Source organism: Periophthalmus magnuspinnatus, chromosome 7 (genome assembly GCF_009829125.3).
Source record: "Periophthalmus magnuspinnatus isolate fPerMag1 chromosome 7, fPerMag1.2.pri, whole genome shotgun sequence".
NCBI lineage: Eukaryota > Metazoa > Chordata > Actinopteri > Gobiiformes > Gobiidae > Periophthalmus > Periophthalmus magnuspinnatus.
Genome location: NC_047132.1, coordinates 12,757,422 through 12,771,003, shown reverse-complemented (window position 1 = coordinate 12,771,003; position 13,582 = coordinate 12,757,422). Strand labels below are relative to the sequence as shown.

At 39.2% G+C, this 13,582-nt stretch overlaps 1 protein-coding gene across 3 annotated transcripts in view; it reads right to left on the bottom strand.

Annotated features, from left to right (window-relative positions):
• The window catches only part of LOC117374110 (protein-L-isoaspartate O-methyltransferase domain-containing protein 2), a 248,400-nt gene that overhangs the window by 9,559 nt on the left and 225,259 nt on the right, over positions 1–13,582 (bottom strand). For 2 of the 3 annotated variants that reach the window (XM_033970273.2, XM_055223255.1), the window contains exon 1: positions 5,900–6,012. The exons of the other annotated variant lie outside the window; for it this stretch is intronic. The gene's annotated coding sequence lies outside the window, so the exon portion shown is untranslated. Of the gene's footprint in view, positions 1–5,899; positions 6,013–13,582 lie in introns of those variants that run through there. 3 annotated transcript variants of the gene reach the window in all.

Genomic DNA, 13,582 nt, shown 5'->3' with positions numbered 1-13,582 from the left:
TGTTGGCCAATAAGGTGGGGGTTGTGGGTTACTGAGGCCGCAGACAGTGAATCAGTGCTACAGATGACTGAAAGTTTATGCCCCACTCTTCCCCTTGTAGAATGAACCAATTACATCACACACATTTAGTGACGTTTTCCCCTTACAGCCAATGAGCAGCAGGACAGGATGATGACATGCCATGGTTTTCCGTAAACAGACGTACCCGGAAGAAAATGGCCGTGTCCCAATTCGCCAAATGCACCTTTTGAAGGGTCCCTTCGAAGTACTCTTCAAAGTGTAGTTTGAAGGTTCCGGACGAGAATCTGCCCTCCTCAGTGTAGCCGCCATCTTGCTGAAGTGGGACAGGCCCAGACCACGGACCGCACTTCCACCGCTGTCTTTGAGCGTACGATATGCACATTACATACGTTATTTTTAATGATTTATTATTTAATAGAAGAAAAGTCAAGATGTCGTCGTCACAGCCGTTTCTTTTTGTTTAGATTGAATATCAATAGGCAATTATAAGTTTCAAGGTGATTTTTTTTTCTCAATTGTAGCTACTTCATAACTTTAACAAAATATACCTTGTGAAAATGTAATAATAGAGACAGAGGTAACAGTATCCTTTTTACATTTATTTATTTGTTTATTTGATTGGGACAGTGCATGTTAATGAACATACATGACAAAAGCACAAATGTAAACACGCCGGATTGTAGCCATACGGCTAATTTCCATCCGTAGTCCCACAGGTCAGGGTCACAGGGATCAAAAATACAGCAACAATAAAATTTACATTAAACAATGATCAGGCCTTAAATACAATTTTCCAACCATACAATCTTACAATCTTAGTCACTTTGCACAAAACTCCATTAACATTCACTCAGCTCATTATCCAGACCCACATGCTGCATACAATACTAAAACGGTCCATAAAGGATACACAATATATAATAAACACCCTGGCACTTAGTGTGTGCAAGTTTAGTTTGCCCAGAGCCAGTTTTTCAGTTGAGCCTTAAATGAATTATATGTTGGGCACTCCCTCAGAGTTAAAGGGAGTCTATTCCACAGGTTCCCACCTCGGACAGACAGGACCATCCGACCAAAGGTGGTACGTCTGTGGGGTAATAGTCTATAGACCAGAGAACACTGATTAGTTGTACATAAAGTGGGATATTGCAGTTTAACGATTCGGTATTTTGGCCAGTTGCTACACCACTTTAATAACAGTAGAGGGCACTGTTTCCCTTCTATGCCGTGCCAGTTCTTTTCATATTATTATTGTAAGGTATTTTCTAGCAGTGCACCACTGCATCAAACTAGTGTCTTGACTTACTAACACTAAGGTAAATGACACGTGCCCACGAGGGGCGCAGACCTATGGAATGTACGGAACTCATGAAGATTTTGTGCACGTCTCAGGACTCTCTTCTGTCCTTTCTGGAGAGTCCGTTGCTTCATTGTTCACATTACCTGTGTGGATCATTAAACCTTCTGACTTTATGTTTCAGTCTCTTGGTCTTTGACGCTTACAATAGAAACGAACATTCTTACATTATTCTTATTGCAATAATAATTTCTAATGATAATAATGTCTCTTATTGTGTAGCAATAACTGCACATTCCTTTATTCCATGTAACTCCTCTCCCTTTTAATCATCAAACACACTGTACAGATCTTTATTCAGATTTAACAGTTTCATGTCGCACTGTTGTAGATGAGGTAAACCAGTACGAACATTTGAATGTGTATTGCGCAGCGGACTCTATTTTCTTCTCTTTTTTGCGTAGTTGCGGTGCATGATGGAATATAGAAGTGCGTGAAGTGTGCATGGTTTCGTCCAATCTCCATGGAAACGGTGGAAAGGGAAGGGCAGGTTTGTCGAGCGCATTCAGTAGGGTGCGTTGAAATGGGACAGCCCTTGCCGCGCTGGAAATTACGTAGCTGCCCTTTGTCGCACACTTCGAATGGTGATCCTACGGCCATTTTGGCGAATTGGGACACGGCCAATGTGTACTCCTCAATGCCATGCTGCCGAAATGGACCAGTCGTTGTCGCGCCAGAAGTGACTCAAGTGCCCGTCGACGAACACTTAATTTTTTTAATTAAGGCACTTTGGTGAATTGGGAAACGAGTGGATGTTTGTACAAGTTAAACTAGAGGCATGTCTGACCCGGAGCGGTTCATGGCACAGAGTAAAGATCCCACAGTGGACTCAGGAGTAAAGGACCTTATTTTTTCATGGATTGGATGCTGTTCTCGATTGGTAAGCGTGGTTTATTCTGCTATTGACTTAATTGTAGGTAAAATATACTGTGTGTAATCGTTAGCTTTGCTTCTGTGCACATAGTGCGCATTCGGACCATGTGCTCTGACACATTTGTGTTCAACTGTATGAATTAGACTTAATTTGTGTATTGTATAAAGGGTGTTGTTTTATTCTGCAGTTTGCATTATTGTAGGTAAAAATCTAAGATGTGCACACATTAGCGTCTCATCTGTGCGCACGGGTGAGGCGCGCACTGGTACGTTCCTGTGGAGAGTTACGGATCAGACTTTGTTTATTGTTGATATCTGACAGAATATAGTTCAGACAGAGATAAGCACAGAAGCTACAAGTCTCATTGCTATGTCAGAGTGGGCAAACACCACAAACTAACATCTAAACGCTGTATTGGAACTGGAAACATGAGGCAGTGTGGTGCTGTAAAGGTGCACGATGATCACGATTATTAAAAAATGCCACGAACGATTAATTGCGGACCTTATTTATCGCACTTAACGATATTATCGTATATCGTCCCATCCCTAGTGGCATGACACCGACATGACTCAGCAGTTATTTTCTGACTGTTTTGAAGTATTTCTCAGTTGGATCGGGTCTTACAAACTTGATACATACATCCCACATACTGACATTAGCGCTGATATTTTCTAAAGAGTAGCTCAAATGTAGAGGTATTTGATATTATCTCACAGATTATAAAGACTGCATATTAACTGCTAGAAATCAAACCAATATGGGTTTTTTCATGTTCGATGCCAATAGGAACAGTTGAGAATCCAGAGAAACCGATGGCCGATATTTTTTGGCCTGATATATAGAGACGATTTGGATTATTTTTTACCATAAACCTTTCCAAGTGCAGTTCTCTGAAAGGTTCTCTGGGCAGTCCTTTCTAAAATATTCTTCAGACAGCAGGTCGGCCAAAACAAAGTATCGCCATCTCCTGGAGATTTAAGGTCAATAGGCGATACACTAAAAAGGGCAAATATGGGCCTGATGTTTTGGAATTTGGATGAAATCAGCTGCAAAGTATGAATACTTTTACTGATACTTTGCAGCTAGTGCTAACTGTAGGCACTGCTCTGTCTGAAGCTCTGTTACTTAAGTTAGACTTTAATCTTGTTTTAACACAATCTGACCACAAAGACCTGACTCATCTGAACTACAACAGGTGAGCTGATTTGTGCTGTTAAACAAGTCTCTCTCAAATAACATTACAGTCACAAGCTAGCATTAGCATTAGCAGTTTTTCAGTTAGTCACTCTCACCTTTTTGTTGAAAATCAAATTCCTAAACAGGACCATGAATGCTCAGATTGATCACTAGGTCCTGAAAATGTGTTCTTTAAATCAATTTTGGATTTTTTCTTGAAACTATTTTCAAACTTTTTTGGTAGTTGTTGTTAATGTGTGCATTGTGTCACCGTGGTAACTGCTGAACAATACACCATAGGCATACAGGCAGAACACCCCCAACATGACGTCACTCCAACGTATCAATATCAGGCCTATATTTCCACTTTTCATCTATATCTATCAATTACCACCTGTTAACATATAAGGTACTTTCTTCAAAATGCAAAACCAAGTGAAAACAAAAGATTGGCTCTGAATGAGGGAAGCGGGGGAATGTTTTATGTTTCTGTCAGATGAGTGCGACTCCTCCTCTTTTCAGACTGGTGTTAAAAGCCACAGTTAAAAACAAAGCAGGAGCAGACGGAGCAATGGTGTCTGTAGAAACGCAAAGGATCAAACAACCTTTCACTTGTCACCTCCTTCACATCCCACAGGAGGGCTCAGGGGTCACGGAGAATTCCAAGTGTTATCGAAATACAACAAAGTCTCAATTTCGATACTACAGTAAAAGTTCTGTAACAAATTTGATACAAAGACACCAGAAAAAATTACTCTTGTGAGGTTTAAGCCATATTGTAATGTTGTTACCTCCTCAAAAACAGACCTGGAGTTATGTTTTGTTTCATTCACACATTTTTGATTAATCCATTAATATTAGTCTTTCTACATCTCCAAAGCTCAAAATGCTCTGTTCCATCTTGTGATGTCATGAAGTGGTAGTTTTCAAGTTCACAGCTCCTTTTACCTTTAGTTCAGTAGAGATGGACAATTCTAAATCTGAAATGATCCAAATGATTCTAGTGAAGGTGTGTGGAGTTTAAAAACACAGTGGAGCACTTCCTGTATTACCACTTAATGACATCACATGTTGGAATAGAGTGTTTTCAGTTTGAGAGAAGAACTTAGACTAAATATGCAGGGTGTGTGTGTTAAACGTGGGAATGTAACAAAACACAGGTCTGTTTGTGATGAGGAAACAACATTAGATCAAAAAATAGAGTAATGTGGCCCCTTTAATATTTTTATATGATCTTATACTAGATTCTAATCAGGACCAAGATCACTTTAAGACCATTCAGCAGATGGAACATTTTATTGTATTTACGCATAGATTTTTCTGTATATTTATTCAAATCTAGTTTTGATTTGAGATTTAGCATTGATCAGGCTAGTATCTGGATTTATATGTTTTTATCCCAATGTATTTTTACTGGGAGTAAAATGGATGACAAACAGTTTAAATACAGATCTTTATGTAACTTTCTGTGGGAGGAAAGTCAGCTGCACCATCCCATGGAAAAAGAAAGTTAAAACGATACTTCGGAACATTCTCCAAAGATACGTTTTGTGCCATAATGTAGAATATTACAGCCAGTGGAACAACATTTCCATGTAAACAAGCAGGAGCATGCCCTTCTCTTGTGCAAATAACAGTCAGGTTTGTGGAGATGCAAGCCTGCTCACAGTAAAGACACATATTTTTTTAATGTTTTTTCAGTGCAATAAAAACATACAAGCTTTTATATTAATCTGTTTTGGCAAAAAGTTACATACTGAGGTGTTATTATGAAATGAGTCCTGTGTTGTGTGTTACTTGTTTGTTTAATCTTTAATTCCAAACACTTAAGGTTAAACGATTTACAATTAGGAACTTGTCTGTGTAAAAATGACTTCAGGTTTATCCAGTATCATTAGTATGCTGTTATTATTATTATGACTAGATTTTTGTTTTCTTTTTTATTGCAAACACACTGACCGCACGGGGGCAGTGTGGTCTTGTACTGATCTGGTTTAGTAGGCTAGTGGGGTAGGCTTCTGCAAAACTGTGTCACCGAATTTCTACACTTTATTTGCACATTTACGACACGCTTGGGGCATTTTAAAAGTTAATTTTAAAGGTAATAAACTCGATGTCATCATTAGAGTCCCCAAACAGCGCAGTCTCCGGTCTCACGCACAGTTTTTAGTCTCACAGAGCTGCGCTGTTTATTTACGCCATTCCTCTGCCCCATTTTCAATAAACAAACACTCGAACAGCTTAACCATAAGCAAAGGACGTGTACACAAGCAACTAAACAAAAATATGAATCTGGTGTCTTGTTTTTTGGGGGGTAAACCCGATCAAAACGGAGGAAATGCGTTGTTTTGTGCTAGCGGAAACATAGACACAAGAATAGACAGAATCGGTTGTAAACGGCGTGAAAACCTCTTCAAACAGCGCTCATGTAAGATTTAAAATGTCTGATGTTAAAGTAGAAGCTGTACCTGAGTGTAGTTGTGCAGAAGAGCGGCCTGTCCTCGGCTTTTTGCCCGGGCAAAGCGTGTTTTTGTCGGTGGAGCGGTGCAGGACACTCCGCTGCTCCTGCTCAGGATGTAAACATACGGGCCAGCTGACGCGCTGACGTCACAGCCAGAGCGACGGAGCACGTTTGGCCTACTTTTGAAAATATAAGTAATTAAATAATAATCAATTAAATAATTCTACACGTTTTGTGATGAGGGTGAGACAAAATGTCATTCAGCAAATAATAAAAAAATGAAAATAAATAAATAAAAATTCTGTCATCTTCCATAGCTACACTGGAGTTTCTGAGCTTAAAGTCCCCACCTCTAAACTTAAGCAGTGTTATCCTATTTAGTCAATGTGCGCCTGCTCCTAAGCTTCTCAAAGGGCTTTAGACTACACAAAGCATCATTATGTAACTTTACTGGTGAAAGGTCCATTCACCTGTGTGTCTCCATGGAGATGTTATCGTTGATATGCAGTATTCCACATTAAAGAGCCTATATTACGCTCTTTTCTAATGTTATAATGTTGTTTCCCCATAACAAACAGACCTGGAGTTGTGTTTTGTTTCATTCACATGTTTAACACACAAACCCTGCATATTTAGGCTGAAAACACTCCACCTTGTGATGTCATGAGGCAATACAGGAAGTGTCTCACTGTGTTTTTAAACTCCATACACGTTCACTGGAATAATGTGGATCATTTCAGCCCTGGAATTGCCAGTCTCTACTGAACTAAAGGTAAATGGAGTTGTTAACTTAAAAACTACCACTTCATGACATCACAAGTCGGAACAGAGCATTTTGAGCTTTGAAGACGTAGAAAGACTAACGTTAAGTGTTAGTTCAACATGAGTGAATGAAACAAAACTCAACTCCAGGTCTGTTTTTGAGGAGGTAACAGCATTATTAAAGCTCACAAGAGTCAATTTTGTGTAATATAGGGCTTTCAAACATTAACTTACTTATTTTGCATTAATTCAGTTGTTAATGCTCAGAAATACCTTTAAAAACATACACATCACTCTTCCTGTGAATGGGGTCCGCCTCTTCACAGATCTGACCCATAAAGTGGTTAGTGTTAACAGCCTGTCTTCGTGGAGATTGACAAGTTTAATGCCATGCTGTGGAACATCCAGGCAAAGCAGTTGCATCTCATTTGAAGTAATTCAAATCAGCCACTTTATTTACCTCCGAGGGGCAAGTAAAAGATGAGAAATCATCATTCATACAAATCACAAACAAGGACTCAACAGTAACAGTAATAGTACTGATTTGATCTCACTGTTTCCAGAGTTTGTTGCTGGTGGTAGAGTTCACAGAATAAAAACAAAACACTGTATGCACAGACACTTGTAACCCGCATATAATCCAGCAGAGGGCAGTGCTGCTCCACATCAGACCGCTTGGTGGGTTTATGTTCAAAAGATCTTGGACAGCAGGGGGCGCTGTTTTATGTGTGTGGACGCGTCTCAATTGTGCCGCGTGGCTCAGTAGAGAGGTTTTGTTCCTGATGAGATATGTCCCATTTTCGGTCCTGTCCTGTTCACGAGGACATGTTCATGTGACGTCATTACGTTCTAAACGCCCTGAGATTCACGTGGAGATTTGGAAAAGTTCAAATTAATAGATAGGCATATAGACTCTAGGGTATGGGGAGGCCTCGGAAACACTGCAGAGGGCCTCCAGAGGCTGTTCAAAGAAACAAGCAAGAAAATAAAAGTTTTTTAAATTAGTTTTACATCAACTTTACATAAGATATTTCTTTATATAATGGGAATGTGTTGTTTTAACATAGAAATATAAGGAGAAAACATTACATAGACTTTTAGATGGAAAATTATTAGAGGAGCCCTGTGCGATCTTCGCTCTCTGCATCTGACCCATCCTTCAGTGTCTGTGCGTTAAACATGTCAGGAGCAGTGGGATCCATCTCCACATCTTGAGCTAGTTTTGGTCAGGACCTCAGCTGGAACCGCCCTAGACATAGGGAGAACACGCAAACTCCACACAGACACAGGGAGAACATGCAAACTCCACAGAGAAAGGCCCAGAGAGCCTGTGGCAGACCCCAACAAAATAAAACCCCAACAAATAAAAGATTTACTACATCTCAGTATGGAAATGTCACTTGAAATTAAATATATTTGTCATTTCCACAGCCGCACGAGACAGAAGCAAATATAAAACATGTGACATAAACATTTAAACATGGATCCACAGCTTATTATGTTGAGTATTTTGTTATATTTGTGACTTATTTAAATATATTTTACTGTTTTAGGAAAAAGTGTCTGTCTCAGGCATGAGAACACGGCGTTATGTCATGACAGCAGCTTTAATCTGTAAAACTTAATACAAAAAAATGGCTTGAAAATCCAAAAAACACTGCCAAAAAACCCTCTTTCTAAGGGTAAAAATGAAGTAGTATTTATCTTGATTTGAGATTAGTCTAGAATTAGGATTTTTTTGTCTTTCCTCTTGAAATCTTAAAATAAAAAAAATACATTTCTTCTTTTGAAAATAGTCTGTTCATATTAAACAGAAAAAACTATTCTATTTGTATGTGAGAATCTATTCACATTCTTGGTTAAAGTTGAATTCACTTTTTTTGAGCGTCATTTCAGGATCAAATATCTTTGCATTATGTTGTACTCTTAACATTTAATTTGTCAGCTTAACTCACAGATTTAGCCTGAAACTGCTGATAATAAAATGCAAAAAGAACCAAACAATGAAATGAGTGAAATTGCTTAAATGAAATACTGTATTTGTCTGATTTTCTGGCTAAAATAACTTGACATTGTTTTTCGAGTGTCATTTCAATAAGAACTTTCTGTCTGAAACAAGCAAACTGCATTATATCATATTGTTAACATCATGATTTGTGAACTTGATACAAAAAATAATAATAACAAAATACACTGCAAAAACAAACAAACAAACAAAACCCCTCTTTCTTAAATAAGTAGGATTTGAGGATTTGAAATGAGATTATTCATCTGAAAATAAGAAAAAACATCTTCTATTTGTGAGTGATAGGTGAGAATCTACTTAAATCTTCATTCTGGCGGAATAAAGATGTTTGCTTTGACGTCTAAATCTAAACTGATGAAATCCACTTAACTCCAGGCTAATATTTTTAATTAAAAAGCACATTATGCTTTCTTGCAGGTTTAATTTAGCTTTAAACCTGATTTTCATTGCTTTGGGATCAGAATTTTTAGTCATTTTAAGTAATATCTGCACTTGGAAAATATACTTTATAAACTACTCCTTGGAGCGCCCTCTGCTGATGGGAATGAATAATGACAAAGCAGACGAATGCCATGCTAAGAGAGCCATGCTATGCTAAGAGAGCCATGCTATGCTAAGAGAGCCATGCTATGCTAAGAGAGCCATGCTATGCTAAGAGAGCCATGCTATGCTAATAGAGGCATGCTATGCTAATAGAGCCACGTTATGCTAACAGAAACAGAAACAGTCCATGTTAATAGAGTCACATTATGCTAATACAGCTACGCTATGCTAATACAACCGCACTGTGCTAATAGAGCCATGGGTTCACTGTGAACACAGTTTGACCGTAGACTCGGGTCAAACTGTGTTAATCATCACTGTGGAGTCTGGTGATGGTTCATGTGCTTAAAAACTGCTGTAGTTTTATCTGTGACATAACAAAACAGGCAAATTGTGAACAGAGTATTTTTGAGGCTCAAACGTTTGATGAATGGATTTATGAAACAAGTGTGAATGAAACAAAATACAACTCCAGTTTTGTTTAAGGTGACAACAGTAAAATATGATTAAAAGGTCAAAAGAGTCAATTTTGCACATGTGTTCTGAGTAATTAGTAATTTTAAGTCATGTACAGATTTTTTACAGAGTTTTCACAGTGTATATCAGCATCATAGATGTGACAGAGACTCGGACTTGTCTATGTTTCTTTATTGTTATTTTTCATAGAGAACATTTAAAATGGTTCAAACTCTCACAATAACTGACATCACTGCTCTGCTTAATACACGGACACAGAAACAGGGGGACACTTTTAACAGACGCACAGCACAAACTCCCGACTACATTTTACCCCAAAAGTCCAACCAAAAAACCAAAACAAAGACGCATGAGGAGCACAGCCAAGAATTATCCCGCTTTACAAAAAACGGTGCAAAGGAATCGTCTAGAAAAGTAACAAAAATCCTTAAAATCTATTGAAGTGCTTGAAATTTTGGAAGTTTTGTCATTTTTTAAAATATCAACACCTAGAAAAATCACCAGTAAAAATAGCTCATCTCTGTAAAAATGTGTTAGCAGGACAACCCTTGGCCGTGGAGATTTTTTGTCACAAACTATTTTTTTTCATTTAATTTTTCAACAATTTTGTCTTTCAATACAACAACAAGTATAACACTGTTTTTGTCTTAATACAAATATGTACACACAAAATAATGCCCTGCACACGGATGCATTTCTATCGAACGACGGAGAGCTGGTTACCTGAATTTAAAAGAAGGATCACAGTTTCTTTAGCCTAACGGAAGGAGCGCGAGGGTTCACTTCTCTGTCACTGCAGTCCCTAAATGTCGCCATGTACCATCGAAACCTGTCAAAGAGTCAAAGGGTACAGTCTAAACAGGCCAACAGATACAGTCTTAACCTGCGCGCCAAGGGTACAGTCTAAACTTGTACGAAACAGACAGCAAAAGACAAGACGCCCACTTCGTTTTATTGGGAAACAGCTCTACATTTCAGCCGATCGAATCATTCTCATCGATCAGAGCGTTCTCGCTGATCGGAGCGTTCTCGCTGATCGGAGCGTTCTCGCTGATCGGAGCGTTCTCGCAGGTGGGAGCGTTGGGGACGTTGTTGTGGACTGTAAACATGGTACATGAATGAGTGTGAAGGCACAGGAGAGACAACAGGAGCCCAGCGCTTTGGGTCCAGAGACACTGGAGTAACACTGATGTTTGGACAGAGTCTCAGTCTGAGCTGGTCCAAGGGAGGAATTATTTTCTCCATTTCGTTGCAGGAGCTGGAGGGAAGCAGGGCTCTGACCAGTTAGATTTTTTTAATTTACTTTTGTGTTTAGAACAAACCGCTCCTGTTCTTCGCTCAGACTTTATGTAAATAAGATGGCGAAGTGTGCGTGGGCTGCCGCCTCCGGCAGCGCCGCGCTCTGACATTCTGAAACGCTATTCTTTCATGGCCTCTGTTTTTCATTTACAAACCTCAGGAGACTATTTCATCAAGCAGTTTAAAAGGGGTCATGCCATATCAAACAGTGCAGAGGATCCACAGTCTGTACTCTGCTCGTGCAATACTTCAACCAAATGCATCACAACTGTTTCCAGGGCAAAGGTCAAACAAACAAAGACTTCACATTCTTCTCAGTGATGGACAAACGCCTCCCCCGCACACAGGGAGATGGAGCGGATCAGTGTCCCACTCCCACACTCCCTCACTGGGGCCGCAGCAGGGCCCGGGCCCCTTCTGCCCTAGGCCCCTGACAAACATCGCCATCTTTTGGTTTGTTTGGAAAGTTACACTCTTTCCACACGCCTGAACAACGCCACACACAACAACAAACCATGTCACAAAGCACCCTCTAGTGGGGAAAACTATTGCGCGAGCGGTCGCGGCCCAAATGCTGGCATTTCAATGGTTCAGAAAGTGCACATAGAGTTCATTCTACATCGTCTAAAAGCGCCACACGGCTCGCCACATCCACCAGACGTGACCAACAGACACAAGCACATGTCATGTGTCATATTACACACGCCATTCTACGCCACAGAAACACGGAGCAACAGCGATCCCAGCACACGACATCATTCCACAACACGTTTGGGACAGAGAATTCCCAGCACACGACATCATTCGGGAACACGTTTGGGACAGAGTGTTGGAGCGAACGCCGCAGCCTGACCAAGAGTTATGTTAAAGCCACAGTAAAGCAGGTCTTATTCTCCTTTTGTCTCAGAGAGGGATCCTTTGAGTAATACAAGAAGTCAACAATTACACTGGAAAAATATACGTATGTTTATATTCATATATATATAGCATCTTTAAAATCTATTTGTACAGAATGTATATACTGTGTATGTATGGCCGTCTTGGCAGAGAAATAAAGGCATCTGAAACAGCTCTCTGGAGTTACATTACAGAAGTGAGAATCGAACCAAAGCGTCTCAGTGGCACTTTGTGCATTAAAGTAACATCTAGAGTAAGGCTACACGGGTGTGAGACGCTCGACACAAGGGGGCGCTGTGCCCACGGGGTCCAGCTACAAACGGCTGGAGACCTGCATGTGCCCCATTACACTGCAAAAAAGAACAGACTGCGAGAGGTAAATGGGATCGAATTCAGAATACTTCTTTGAGTAGACTTGACCAACTTCATTTCAGCTGTGTTCACACTTCTGTGCGTTTTACTTTAAAACTGAACACAAAACTAAACCTACATCAGGACCAGACCAGGTCCAAACAGGAACAGTGCAAACGCAGGCAAAGTTACTACATTATCTTTGCGGTCTTTGCAACATGTTTCAAACTGAAAACTGCTCTTCCTAAGTCCAGATAAATCAAAACAAACTAAATCCACTCAGTATTTTGCCTCAGATAAGAACAAATTTATGTATAGCAGGTTGTACGCAGATGTACGGCCCTGTTTATACAGATTATGTGCAGTTCAAATATATTAACCTCCATTTTCCAAAGGTCAAAATCAACCCCAGAATTACACAAATTAACTGTATAAATGAGATTTTTTTTTTATTAAGCATTTTATATGTGTTTTTATTATGAATCTGACATCTGCTGCTCCTGATTTAGTCTGTGGATCATTTAAGACTTTATAAATCAGTGCATTGTGTCAAAAAGCTAAACTGCAGAGCTTGAAACTGCAAAAATCGAGTTAAAAATACTTGAACATCTGAATTGGTTTCATTTTGCCTCCCGTAGACACTGTGGTTTTTGCGGTGTACAGCTGGGCACATGGCAGAGGATTTGGGTGAGCCGTGCTGGCCGCTACAAAGCGCTTCGGAGAGGTAACATCAACAGACCTATTTACTTAATTTTTTTAGTATTTTTGACTTAAACTTTGACCTGACTAAAGCACAAGATGGCTCCCACACAGAAACCAAAACGAACAGGACAGCTTTGAGTTTTTACAATCAGCTGTTGGCCTCTCTACACTGCAAAAAAATATACCTTTAAATCCTGTTTTTGTTAATAGAAAAAAACAACAACTTGAAACCTTATGTATCTTACATGTTTTTGGACTTTTTTTTACCCATTCTTATTCAACTGCAGGTGTTCTTGTACTTTGCTGTTACAACACTGCAATTTTCTAACTGAGACAAACACAATTTCTTTAATTGTATTCTAAATAAGTCTAAATGTAGAACTTATATTTTGTTTTACATCTTATACCTGGTTTCAACACAGGGTTTCTTAAAACAATGTCAGATTATTTGGCAATGACACTATTTCTGTTCTTATTTTTTAAGAATAAAGAAAAAAAAAAAGAATGATTATTTTTTAAGAAGTCAAATAAAAATAATTTCCAAAGTAAATTAGTCACAACTAGTCAAATCTACTCAAATAATCCAGTGATCTGTATTCAAGTCGTTTTAACCGCCTTAGATCTGTTTTTGCA